This window comes from Salmo trutta, chromosome 19 (assembly GCF_901001165.1).
Source record: "Salmo trutta chromosome 19, fSalTru1.1, whole genome shotgun sequence".
Classification (NCBI taxonomy): domain Eukaryota; kingdom Metazoa; phylum Chordata; class Actinopteri; order Salmoniformes; family Salmonidae; genus Salmo; species Salmo trutta.
This window is the reverse complement of record NC_042975.1, coordinates 53751674-53764066: the sequence shown is the minus strand read 5'-3', so window position 1 is coordinate 53764066 and position 12393 is coordinate 53751674. Positions and strand designations below refer to the sequence as shown.

At 41.6% G+C, this 12393-nt stretch overlaps 3 non-coding genes across 3 annotated transcripts; 1 reads left to right on the top strand and 2 right to left on the bottom strand.

The window, feature by feature from the left end:
- Positions 1–8539: 8539 nt before the first annotated feature.
- Positions 8540–8621, bottom strand: trnas-uga (transfer RNA serine (anticodon UGA)). The gene has a single exon. It is a non-coding gene; the product is annotated as a tRNA-Ser (tRNA).
- A 457-nt stretch (positions 8622–9078) lies between these two features.
- On the top strand, positions 9079–9150 carry trnaa-cgc (transfer RNA alanine (anticodon CGC)). The gene has a single exon. It is a non-coding gene; the product is annotated as a tRNA-Ala (tRNA).
- A 2865-nt stretch (positions 9151–12015) lies between these two features.
- On the bottom strand, positions 12016–12088 carry trnav-uac (transfer RNA valine (anticodon UAC)). Its single transcript has one exon. It is a non-coding gene; the product is annotated as a tRNA-Val (tRNA).
- Positions 12089–12393: the final 305 nt, after the last annotated feature.

Here is a 12393-nt window from a genome sequence, read left to right as displayed (position 1 = left end):
GCCTACTTGGCCACTGTTATAACTGTAACTTAAAGCGGGTACAGACTCAGTGTTCACAGTAAACGCGCATCAGAAGTTGCACAGAATTTTCACAAGGCTCAAGTTTGTGCTCAGCAGACCTGAAATTTGTTTAGTGCTGGAAAATATTAGAGGGAATATTGTCAGTGATTGGTTCAGACTTTTAAATAAGTTTATGTTGTTATCACCCAATAGAAAACACATTTGAGCTTCATTATTAATCAAATCGAAGGTTGATGCCAGGATATCAATGAAACTACCAATGTCAGAATCGGGATAGATGCATCCACTTTCAACTTTTTTACCACCAAAACATGAGGGAATTTCTATGAAAAGAGATTCAACACCAATGTTATCAGATGTAAGTGCGAGGTGCTCTCTTACAAAGAATTTAAAACATTTATGAACAAAAATGGACACTCCTCCTCCCACTCTTGATGTTGTACAGTGTTGAAACGCATTATAAGGAGACATGTTATAAAGCATGGTTGTCTCTTCAGTCAACCAGGTTTCTGAAAGGGCAACAATGGAACAATCATGATTGAGAGAAAACAGATAATGAATACGGTGGTCATGATTTTTAGGAAGACTGCAAAAGTTCAAATGAAAGGAAGAAAATAAGTTTGACTTGTTATTAGATAAAAAACTGCAACACAGATTGTTAAATTGCTTAACATTATAGTAATCACAAGTGATAGACTCATCTCTGGTAAATCTCAGGAAATTTTAATCTGGCCCAACACAATCATTATATTTCTCATTAGGTTCATAAATATCTAATGGGTTAAAGACCATGTTATCAGAGTTGATATCCTTGGCTTCATTAATATCTAATGGGTTAGAGACCATGTTATCAGAGTTGATATCCTTGGCTTCATTAATATCTAATGGGTTAGAGACCATGTTATCAGGGTTGATATCCTGCCCAACTAAGAGAGATATTTTTTTAATATATATTTGTTTAACCTATTTAACCAGGCAAGCTAGTTAAGAACAAATTCTTATTTACAATGACAGCCTACCCATGGCAAAACCCTAACCCGGAGGATGCTGAGCCAATTGTGTGCCGCCCTATGCGATTCCCAATCATGGCCGGTTGTGATACAGCCTGGAATCAAACCAGGGTCTGTAGTGACGCCTTTAGCACTGAGATGTATTACCTTAGACTGCTGCGCCACTCGGGAGTGGAACAGAAACATAGAAGTGCATGCCTCACATGTCCAACACAACCATACATTTGTGTTAGTTTTATTAATAGGGGTGCCCTTTCTATGGAATGTACATTGACACAGTCCACATAACACCTCTGAAGACTTCAGAAGGTTATGACATTTAGAGCAATGTGTGTTTTTGGTCATGAGGTTAGGTGAAACACAAAGTAGAATAAATGTGTGTGTGTGTCAAATCAGTTGACTTATAGGGCTGGGCGATATGGCCTAAAAATCTAGATTTTTTCAAATTTATGGCCGATTCCTAAAAAAGCATTTGAATTAAATGTCAAATACACTGCATTTCAAACAGCAATAATCTAATGAATTCAGGTCTTGTGAAGTTATACCAAGGCTAAATATAAGCCATCCATAACCATAAGACCCACTTACAACTTCTATCCCAAAGCCATAAGACTGCTGAACAATTAATCAAATAATCACTGATCTGGCTTTCAAATCTGTAAATCATATTTGAAAGCCAGTTCCACAGTTCCACAGACATGTTACAAATTTAACTAAACTCGGCAAAAAAGAAACTTCCTGTCACTGTCAACTGCATTTACTTTCAGCAAACTTAACATGTGTAAATATTTCCATGAACATAACAAGATTCAACAACTGAGACATAAACTGAACAAGTTCCTCAGACATGTGACTAACATAAATTGAATAATGTGTCCCTGAACAAAGGGGGGGTCAAAATCAAAAGTAACAGTCAGTATCTGGTGTGGCCACCAGCTGCATTAAGTAGTGCAGTGCATCTCCTCCTCATGGACTGCACCAGATTTGCCAGTTCTTGCTGTGAGATGTTACCCCACTCTTCTACCAAGGCACCTGCAAGTTCCCGGACATTTCTGTGGGGAATGGCCCTAGCCCTCACCCTCCGATCCAACAGGTCCCAGATGTGCTCAATGGGATTGAGATCCTGGCTCTTCGTTGGCCATGGCAGAACACTGACATTCCTGTCTTGCAGGAAATCACACACAGAACGAGCAGAATGGCTGGTGGCATTGTCATGCTGGAGGGTCATGTCAGGATGAGCCTGCAGGAAGGGTAGCACATGAGGGAGGAGGATGTCTTCCCTGTAACGCACAGCGTTGAGATTGCAGGCAATGACAACAAGCTCATTCCGATGATGCTGTGACACACGTTGGCTGCGGTGAAGGAGAGTCCGCAGGTTTTGGTAGCGGGCCGTGTTGGTGGCACTGTATTGTCCTCAAAGCGAGCAAAGAAGTTGTTTAGTTTGTTTGGGAGCAAGACATCGGGGTCCGTGACGGGACTGGTTTTCTTTTTGTAGTCCGTGATTGACTGTAGACCCTGCCACATACCTCTCGTGTCTGAGCCGTTGAATTGCGACTCTACTTTGTCTCTATACTGACACTTAGCTTGTTTGATTGCCTTGCGGAGGGAATAGCTACACTGTTTGTATTCGGTCATGTTTCCGGTCGCCTTGCCCTGTGGTTCGCGCTTTCAGTTTTGCGCGAATGCTACTACTACTTCCCTTTAAGAGTGTGCTCCTAATCTCAGCTCGTTACCTGTATAAAAGACACCTGGGAGCCAGAAATCTTTCTGATTGAGAGGGGGTCAAATACTTATTTCCCTCATTAAAATGCAAATCAATTTATAACATTTTTGACATGCGTTTTTCTTTTTTTGCGTTTTCTATTTGTTGTTATTCTGTCTCTCACTGTTCAAATAAACCTACCATTAAAATTATAGACTGATCATTTCTTTGTCAGTGGGCAAACGTATAAAATCAGCAGGGGATCAAATACTTTTTTCCCTCACTGTATAAGCTTCTTACCATCTACACTGCAGCCCAGTCGATATCGATTTTAAAAACTGGAACAATACATATCATGTAGCACATGGTAGCAAAAATTTCACTGGACCAACTCCAGTTTACCTATTGTCCAAACAAATGTCAATTATACATTTTTACATACATAGGAGTGCAAGTTTGCAGACGACACTACAGTGGTAGGCTTGATTACCAACAACGACGAGACGGCCTACAGGGAGGAGGTGAGGGCCCTCGGAGTGTGGTGTTAGGAAAATAACCTCACACTCAATGTCAACAAAACAAAGGAGATGATCGTGGACTTCAGGAAACAGCAGAGGGAGCAGCCCCCTATCTACATTGACGGGACAGTAGTGGAGAGGGTGGAGAGTTTTAAGTTCCTCGGCGTACACATCACGGACAAACTGAAATGGTCCACCCACACAGACAGCGTGGTGAAGAAGGCGCAGCAGCGCCTCTTCAACCTCAGGAGGCTGAAGAAATTCGGCTTGTCACCAAAAACACTCACAAACTTTTACAGATGCACAATCGAGAGCATCCTGTCGGGCTGTATCACCGCCTGGTATGGCAGCTGCTCCGCCATAACCGGAAGGCTCTCCAGAGGTTAGTGAGGTCTGCACAAGGCATCACCGGGTGCAAACTACCTGCCCTCCAGGACACCTACACCACCCGATGTCACAGGAAGGCCAAAAAGATCATCAAGGACAACAATCACCCGAGCCACTGCCTGTTCACCCCGCTATCATCCAGAAGGCGAGGTCAGTACAGGTGCATCAAAGCGGGGACCGAGAGACTGAAAAACAGCTTCCATCTCAAGGCCATCAGACTGTTAAACAGCCATCACGAACATTGAGTGGCTGCTGCCAACATACTGACTCAACTACAGCCACTTTAATAATGGAAAAATTGATGTAATCAATTTATCACTAGCCACTTTATATATATAACATTTACTTACCATACATTACTCATCTCATATGTATATACTGTACGCTATACCATCTACTGCATCTTGATGTAATTAAATGTATCACTAGCCACTAAACTATGCCACTTTATATAACGTTTTCATACCCTATATTACTAATCTCATATGTATATACTGTACTCTATACCATCTACTGCATCTTGCCATCTTGATGTAATATATCACTAGCCACTTTAAACAATGCCACTTTATATAATGTTTTCATACTCTACATTACTCATCTCATATGTATATACTGTACCCTACTGCATCTTGCTTATGCCGTTCGGCCATCACTCATTTATAGATTTTTATGTACATATTCGTATTCATTCCTTTACACTTATGTGTATAAGGTAGTTGTTGTGAAATTGTTAGGTTATATTACTTGTTAGATATTACTGCATGGTCGGAACTAGAAGCACAAGCATTTCGCTACAGTTGCATTAACACCTGCTAACCATGTGTATGTGACAAATAAATTTGATTTGATAAATTTGATTTGATTTTCTTTTATAGCTCTGCTTTCAACACCATCCTGACCCACAAACTGGTTAGCAGACTCAGGGCTCTGGTTGAAAACCCTGTAATAACAAATTCGATTTTTTACATTATCACAAGATATGTGTATCCCCAGAATGGACCGAACACCTCAACATGCTGACGACACTACCATGGTACACCTGATCACCAGTGATCATGAGTACATGAAGGAGCTGTGGGGTCTGACATAAAGGTGATAGGACACCAGTCTCAGCGTCAGCAAAACAAATTAGATGTGATACTTGACCATTCTCCCATCTACTGTACATTAACATGGAGATGATCAGCAGCTTCAAGTTCCTGGGCAACCTGATACCCTTTTCTGCCCTCAGTCACTTCACTCAAAGTCCCACTTGTGCTTCTCCACTACCCTCATCAACTTGCTGCACCACGACCTATGTACCAACTACAGTGCCTGTTTTTATTGCCATAACACATGTAAATGAATTGTCCATATTTACGGTAACATGGCACATATTGTAACATAGTCCCTTGACATACCCTGACTTAACTACTTTGCATAATGCTCACTTTACCCACTAAGAAATCATACATTTCTTTAAATATTAAAGCTGAATTATTTATTACTGTGTCCAATTGATTCTGGTTGGTTGTAAATGTTTTTGAAAACTTTCACAACACAACTTTTTTTTGTTGCTGATGGACAATCCTGTCAGAAACTTTCATAATATCAATCCTTTTGGGACACATCACCAATTAACATTGGCTGCAGTATTCTGAACTTACTAGGTAGTCCTGCAATAAACATTTTGGATAATTCCCCTTAAATGAATTCCCTTTCAATCAAATCAAATTGTATTTGTCACATGCGCCGAATACAACAGGTGAAATGTGAAATGCTTACTTACAAGCCTTTAACCAACAATGCAGCTTATATATATTTTTTAATTAAAGAGCAGCAGTAAAATAACAATTGCGAGGCTATATACAGGGGATACCGGTACAGAGTCAATGTGCGGTGGCACCGGTTAGTAGAGTTAATATATACATGTAGGTAGAGATAAAGTGACTATGCATAGATAATAGTAAATAGTCTGGGTAGCCATTTGATTAGATGTTCAGTAGTCTTTTGGCTTGGGGGTAGAATCTGTTTAGAAGCCTCTTGGACCTAGACTTTGCGCTCCGGTACCACTTGCCGTGTGGTAGCAGATAGAACTGTAGCTGTGGCTCCACTGGCAATCCCAGTTTAGGAATGCTGAAGCCCCCGAAGTCAAAATGAAAACCTTCTCCATGGTTAAAGGGACATTAAAAGTCCATAAGTAACACTTATTGGAGAACACAATACTCTAAGTGAAAGTAGTTTGGGATTTAATATATCTATTATGTTCTTAGGGGGCCCATGGAAGAATAAGGCTATAAAATGCTGTCCCACAGTAGTGAGTGATTAGGTGATATATTTTACTGATGTGGGCCGTGTTACTTCAATAATGATGGTTTTGCATCTAACCTTTCACCTCCAGCAGCCAGTCCCTCCAGAAATATGTCTCTGCTCTCTATTGCTCTTCTGTACCAGGTGGGGAGCGCTCTGCTTTGAAGAGAGAAGCTATGTCTTTGACCAAAAGAGGCTTCTCAGCGTAGATGAAAACCTCTCTGAAGAGGCTTGAGTGTCTATTCATGCAAGGTAGGAGACCTAGACACTCCAGACCCTCTTTGAAACTATAAAGTAAAAAAAGTCACATAATGAATTTGCCCTGAAGAATTTATTAGCTAAACTTATGAGATTCCTTAGATATATGGAAACGTACTGCTCAAGATCATCCAGTAGCCTGCTTTCTAAGTAGAACTTTGTGGCTGACACCACCAGGGCATCCCTCTCCAATGTACAAATGTATAGCACTGAACCCAACATGACCACTTCCTGTGCCTCGTTAACAGTTTGAACTAACTGGATCTTAGTTCAATAAACAGTGTTTTGGGACAAATTAGCAAAGCATTAAACTGATTATCCCTACCCTTATAAAAGATTGCCTGCCAACAAAAGGAAACCAAATCCATGTGGAAAAGTATTCATGAACATCTACAACCCTAATTGTTTTTTCAAACTTAGTGCAAATGAACAGTAACGTAACATCCATCACAGTATAAAGTTACTTACCTTCTCCAACTTCTCTCTGAAGTCATATTCCGCAATTTCTTTCAGTTCTGGCACAGGAGGTTGTAGGCCACACACTTGCCTGTATAGCCTCTGAAAAATTATGGCTATACACCCCCATGTACCAGACAGACAGCAATCATGTGGCCCACCTGCTTGTATACGCCATCATAGAGTGCTGTCACACAGAAGAAAAACAGTAAATATAGGACACATTAAATAACATGCAAAAATCAAGTCTCTTACTCAAGTCATACATATTGCCATATGTTGGTGTAAAAGTGTAACTCACCTTGAGAGTTGCAAGAAAGGCATTTTTGCCAATCAGGTCCCTCAAATATTGCAGAGGAATGGATGGTGCACATTAGCAGTCAAATCTCTTGAGGGACAACACTCATCAGCTGCCCCTTTTCCTTCAGCATCGCTAAAAACCATGTCTATTTTTTGCCTCCGGATTAAAGCGGGCTCTCTTAAAGCCTCTCATTGAACAAACAAACATTGTCCCTCATCACGTTAATTTGGTCGGCATCAGGGGCAAAAGCAGAGTCAACCTTGCTGCTCATTAACTTCAGCAGTGTTTGGAGGTCAACACACAAAAAAAGAGACATTCAGAATAACAAAGCTCAGATACTTCCCACAATTCACCTGTAATAAGACATTGAATTATTTACAGGGATGACGTACTCATTGTCATCACCAACATCAACAGAAGAGTGTGGTGAAGGTGGACGACAAGCCTCAGGGAATTGTGGAGGGGGGCCACAGGAAGTGGTGCAGAAGAGGTGTGTGTGGGGGGGGGGGGGGGGGGGGCACAGGAATAGGTTTTGCCACAAGTGTAGCCTTGTTGGAAGAAGTAACAGGTCATTTAAAGGCTTATACATTTCAAAAACATTTCATTTCAAAAACATGGAGAAAGCAATAAAGCTGTCAAAAGCTGTGTTATTTGCACTGCTGTCTCAGTGTCTGAGCCTCCAACATAGCTGCATAGCCATATACAGATCCGTCTTCTGTGTTAGCTAGCAGATCAACTTTATGATTAAGTAATAATAGTATTTAAAAATAATCAACCTTGTTAACGTGGACTGAAGGGCATCAAGTCCAGGATTATCGGAGAGCAGAAGCCGGGTGCAGCCATTTAGGCTCTGTTTGCAGCAGATAAGGAAGTTCCTTCTCGCCATCTTCACTTGTGGTGTTGTTGCATCAAACTGACTGTACACCGATTTAATGAAAGGAGGAGCTAAGGAAATTGGCTGGTAAAATTTGCATATTAAACAACAAGTTAAGTTAGCGTGTGTAGGACCGCTTGCAGCCGTTTATTTAGCACATGTTGGACCGCCTGCAAGCACATTTGCAAGTGCTTATTTGAAGCGTTTAGGCATTAATTTAGCGCGTGAAGATGTTAATTTAACGTGTGCACGCATTAATTTAGCGCCTGCACCTGCTTACTTTACACACATGTCATTAAAAAGATCGCGTTTTGAACACTTGCCTTATGACCCCAACGGTGTTCCATACTTCAGTAGGCGTACCAAAAATATTCACGGACCATTTTCTCAAAAGTGGGGTTAGAAGTTTATCAACTTTCAAAGCAGAATTACTTTCCCAATGTTCCTCAACTGTAGTGTATGGTATACAATTTTGTACTCTACTTTTATCCAATGTAAAAAAACAATTTTTGTTTTATTGAGAACGGAGTTGAGAGTTCCTCAGCTAGTGTATTTCGTGTACCTTTCAATCAGTCTATCGGCTATTTTAGCACATGCATAAGGTTTGATCGGGCAATCTGATGTCCTAAAAACATCTGATTCTTTTCGCATGGTGAACGGGGTTATTCGTCATAATCCCCAGTTATAAGAACTGATCATTTATTTTAAAAAACCATTTTCCGCTGCGAGCAGGGTTCGAACCTGCGCGGGAAGAACCCATTGGATTTCAAGTCCAACGCCTTAACCACTCGGCCATCGCAGCTTATAGTTGTTTCAGCTTATATTATAAATAATGAACGATTCTTATAAGGTGTTGACGATTCCGTTAACATTATAAAACCAGGCAGTTTAGCTAGCTACTTTGATTAAAGGCTACCATCCAAAACAGTGGATAGTATTTAGGTAAATAGCAATTGCACTGTCTGACAACAAACATCAGTAAACATCGCTAATCTAGCTACAACGTCATTTAACGTTAGCCATCAAGAAGCTAACGTAAACATGATTATGTTGTGCGCCACTGTAGACGTTGTTGACATCAGATATTGCAATGAATGTAGAATTAAAGACTAAATGCATAAATCACATACCAACCAACCTGATTAACAAGGTGCTATGTCGAATAATAGACGTTTTCAAAAACATAAAACCCTCAATAGCAGAGGTTCTACAGGAACTAGGTTTAAATTGCTTAAATACCCATTTCTACAGTATCACGTGGGGATGTAGCTCAGTGGTAGAGCGCATGCTTCGCATGTATGAGGCCCCGGGTTCAATCCCCGGCATCTCCATATTTTCTGAAGGTTATGTTTTTCCAATCTAGCTCCATTTATTATATTTTTTTCCACCTTTATTTAACCAGGTACGCCAGTTGAGAACAAGTTCTCATTTACAACTGCGACCTGGCCAAGATAAAGCAAAGCAGTGCGACACAAACAACACAGAGTTACACATGGGATAAACAAACATACAGTCAATAACATAATAGAAAAGTCTATACACAGTGTGTGCAAATGTAGTAAGATTAGGGAGGTAAGGCAATAAATAGGCTATAGTGGCGAAATAATTACAATTTAGCAAATAAACACTGGAGTGATGTGCAGAAGATGAATGTGCAAGTAGAGATACTGGGGTGCAAAGGAGCAAAAAATAAATAACAATATGAGGATGAGGTAGTTGGGTGGGCTATTTACAGATGGGCTTCCAACACGTCTCCAACGCCACTACGGGCGATAAAGTCCTAGACCAGTGTTATTCTACCAACCAACAAGCAAGCAAACAAGACCTTCCCTCTTCCTCCATTCGGCAAATCAGATCATGACTCCATACTGCTTCCGGTTTACAAGCAGACACTCAAACAGGAAGTACCTGTGACTTGCTCCATTGAGAAATGGTCACCAGAATCAGAGACTGTGCTGCTTTACTAGCACTGATTGGAACATGTTTTCGAGACTGCCGATAACATTGACGAGCTAACCACCTCCGTCACTGCCTTCATTACAAAATGCATCAGTGACGTTGTCCACACGGTTAGGGTTCGCTGTTTCCCCAATCAAAAACCCTGGATTAACACTGAGGTTTGCGCTAAACTAAAAGACAGGGCTACCACACACAGAGCTATCGTAGACAACCCTGAGGCTACGGCCGAGGACAGGAATGAATATAAGAAGTCCCTCTATGACCTCTACAGAGTCATCAAACAAGCAAAAGGACTATATACTGTAGGAATAAGGTGTAATTACACTACACATGCGCCGATGTCCATCGCATGTGGCAGGGGCTACAGTCCATTACGGATTACAAAGGAAAACCCAACAGTGATCTACCCAACAATGCATTTTATGCACACTTTGACAACAACAACGTGCCGGGTGTGAGGGCACTGACCCAGAGGATTGGATGATCTCACTCTCTGACGTGAGAAACGTCTTTAATCAGGTCAACAATCAGGTTCTACGCATGCTTTCTCAGAACATGCGTAGAAAAGATGGCAGGCATATTAACGGTAATTTTCAACCTCTCCTTGTCCCAGTCTATAATCCTCACATGTTTAAAGTTGACCACCATCATTCCTGTCCCCAAGAACTCTAAGGCTTCATGCCACAACGACTACCGCCTTGTAGCACTCGCTTCTGTAATCAGGAAGTGCTTTGAGAGGCTGGTTGTGGCACACATTAACTCTACCATCCCAGACACCCTAGACCCACTCCATATCACTCCAACAGATCCGTAGATTAAGTAATCTCAATAGCTCTCCACACTGCCCTTACCCACGTAGATTTTTGGGGACATCCCTGTCAAATCCCTGTCATTCGCGTGAAGTAAAGACGAAAATACATGGGGTAACAGGTGGTAAGGGTAGGCAACAACACCTCTGCCACACTGATCCTCAACACGGGGGCCCCTCAGGGGTGCGTGCTTAGTCCCCTCCTGTACTCCTTGTTCACCCACGACTGCGTGGCCAAGCATGACTCCAACACCATCATTAAGTTTGTTGACAACACAACAGCGTAGGCCTGATGACCAACAACGATGAGACAGCCTATAGTGAGGTCAGAGACCTGGCTGTGTGTTGCCAGGACAACAACATCTCCCTCAATGTGAGCAAGACAAAAGAGATGATCATGGACTACAGGAAAAGGAGGGCCGAACACGCCCCCACTCTCATCAACGCGGCGGATCGAGAGTTTCACGTTCCTTGGTGTCCACATCACCAACAAACTATCATGGTCCAAACACACCAAGTCAGTCGTGAAGAGGGCACGACAACACCTTTTCATCAGGAGACTGAAAAGATTTCGCATGGGTCCCCAGATCCTCAAAAAGTAATACAGCTGCACCGTCGAGAGCATCCTGACCGGTTGCATCACCGCCTGGTATGGCAACTGCTCGGCATCCGACCGTAAGGTGCTACAGAGGGTAGTGTGTATGGCCCAGTACGTCACTGGGGCCAAGCTTCCTGCCATCCAGGACCTATATACTAGGCGGTGTCAGAGGAAGGGCCAAAGAATTGTTAAAGACTCCAGTCACCCTAGTCATAGACTGTTCTCTCTGCTACCGACTTCTATTTGAACCAGGTGTTTATTTCCTAATGCACACAGCTTTTGCTCAATAAATTGTTGAAAAGACTACCACACTGTTTATTGTGACCAGTATAACCAGTGTAAACATTATAATAACAAATCCATCACTGATCAGAGATGCATTTAATTTAAGTTTTATGGTATGCATATTTTACAGTTTTTTTTCTCACCTTCTCGCCATTAAATCGAGTTAAGGAGGAAACGGATGCATTTGCAGCCTGAATGGAAATTGTTTTACATTTACATTACATTTAAGTCATTTAGCAGACGCTCTTATCCAGAGCGACTTACAAATTATTTTTATGTACGAACCGTCCAAAAGGGATCCGAGTGTATAGCCGGCCTCATAGATACCCTTTGGATGGTAGAATGAAACGACTCAATGTCGCCATCTGCAGGCATTTGGGCGTAAACTCAGTCAATTACTTGTTGACTGAGTGACTCACAATAACCTATGTGGATATCAACAGCAAACTCTGTATTAAAATCGTGTAGGCTGCCACCACCTAAATAGACACATGCATTAGTAACACTTTAGTGTATCACATAACGTATGTACGTAAATTAAAAACTTGGTTCCACTGGGGCTCGAACCCAGGACCTTCTGCGTGTAAAGCAGACGTGATAACCGCTACACTATGGAACCAATTAGAAAAACAGATTCCGGTATGCGGTGAAGTATGTTGCGTACTTTTAACTCTTGCAAATAAGACTATACACTTTGCAATGTCAATTTAACGTGGCAAAATGGCTAGCTAACTAGTATCTAATTACTGTTGTTAATTAAGCCAGTACATGTCAAAAACACAAATGTAAAGACATATCCTGAGCTAGTTTTTTCGGAGCTACCATAGAAGTGGCTAACACATGTGCATCTACTGGGACACCAGCTAGCGTTATCTAACTTTAACGGCCACAAAACTCCGATGTAAACTCCCATTCACCAGCTCT